The sequence below is a fragment of the Bos grunniens genome, chromosome 7 (genome assembly GCF_055505025.1).
Source record: "Bos grunniens cultivar Pamir isolate PY7600 chromosome 7, Bosgru_T2T1.0, whole genome shotgun sequence".
Taxonomy (NCBI): domain Eukaryota; kingdom Metazoa; phylum Chordata; class Mammalia; order Artiodactyla; family Bovidae; genus Bos; species Bos grunniens.
In genome coordinates, this window is record NC_141171.1 from 68,883,005 (window position 1) to 68,884,854 (window position 1,850).

Genomic DNA, 1,850 nt, shown 5'->3' on the forward strand with positions numbered 1-1,850 from the left:
CTCTGAGTTCACCAAAATAAAAATCACCCCTATACCCACTCACAGCCTCTTTTCTATACCTACAGCACTTCTCTGCCTTAAGTTGCATTTTTTTTTTCTTTGTTGGGGGTTGGGGGAAGGAAGGATTTATTACTTGTAACAAGTAAGGAGAACACGGGTATCTTTCCCAAAGTAGTGTCTCCTGAGTTGTCATTATGCACCTGCTTTTTTTCCTGTGGCTGTAGTTAAGTCCCCAACTTATCTGTGCATTAGCTCTGACAACTTCTAGTATTGCCTCACATATAACCAGTGCTGAATATATTTTTGTTGAAAGATGAGTATCATTGAAGAGTTCCTACTTGCCCAGTGATTAGGATTCTGGACTTTCACTTATGTGGCCCAGGTTCAATCCCTGGTCAGGGAACTAAGATCCCCACAAACTTTGCCATGTGACAAAAAAAAAAAAAAGTGGAAAGATGAGTATTGAACAACAGTAAAAAAAAAAAAAAAAGAGAAAAATTTCATGTTTCCTAAATGACAGTTGTGTATATATGAGCTTCCAGCTTTCAGAATCACATTAGGGCTGGAACCAACGTAAGCCTCAGATGCAAAATTAAGGAAGAGGAGAAAAACTCAGCAAGCAAGATAAATAAATAACAGTATTTTTAAAAAAACTATTAAAGGAAAAAATCCATCATGGATAAAACACTCCAATTTTAAATAGTCAGGATCAGCAGTTTATATTCCACCATTTTTTTTTAAGCCTTTGCCTGTATGGATCACAATAAACTGTGGAAAATACTGAAAGAGATGGGAATACCAGACTGCCTTACCTACCTCCTGAGAAATCTGTATGCAGGTCAAGAAGCAACAGTTAGAACTGGACATGGAACAACAGACTGGTTCCAAATAAGAAAAGGAGTACCTCAAGGCTGTATATTGTCACCTTACTTATTTAACTTATATGCAGAGTACATCATGAGAAATGCTGGGAGGAAGCACAAGATGGAATCAAGATTGCCGGGAGAAATATCAGTAACCTCAGATATGCAGATGACACCACCCTTATGGCAGGAAGTGAAGAAGAACTAAAGAGCCTCTTGATGAAAGTGAAAGAGGAAAGTGAAAAAGTTGGCTTAAAGCTTAACATTCAGAAAGCTAAGATCATGGCATCTGGTCCCATCACTTCACGGCAAATAGATGGGGAAACAGTGCAAACAGTGGCAGACTTTATTTTTCTGGGCTTCAAAATCACTGCAGATGGTGATTGCAACCATGAAATTAAAAGACACTTACTCCTTGGAAGGAAAGTTATGTTCAACCTAGACAGCATATTAAAAAGCAGAGACATTATGCCAACAAAGGTCTGTCTAGTCAAGGCTATGGTTTTTCTAGTGGTCATGTATGGATGTGAGAGTTGGACTATAAAGAAAGCTGAGCACCAAAGAATTGATGCTTTTGAACTGTGGTGTTGGAGAAGACTCTTGAGAGTCCCTTGAACTGCAAGGAGATCCAAACAGTCCATCCTAAAGGAGATCAGTCCTGGGTGTTCATGGAAGGACTGATGCTGAAGCTGAAACTCCAGTACTTTGGCTACCTGATGCAAAGAGCTGACTCATTGGAAAAGACTCTGATGCTGGGAAAGATTGAGGGCAGGAGGAGAAGGGGACGACAGAGGATGAGATGGTTGGATGGCATCACTGACTCAATGGACATGGGTTTGGGTGAACTCCGGGAGTTGGTGATGGACAGGGCGGCCTGGCTTGTTTCGGTTCATGGGGTCGCAAAGAGTTGGACACGACTGAACGGCTGAACTGAACTGAACTGAATTTGTTTTCATTAATATTTGGACTTACCTCGCAACACATGGG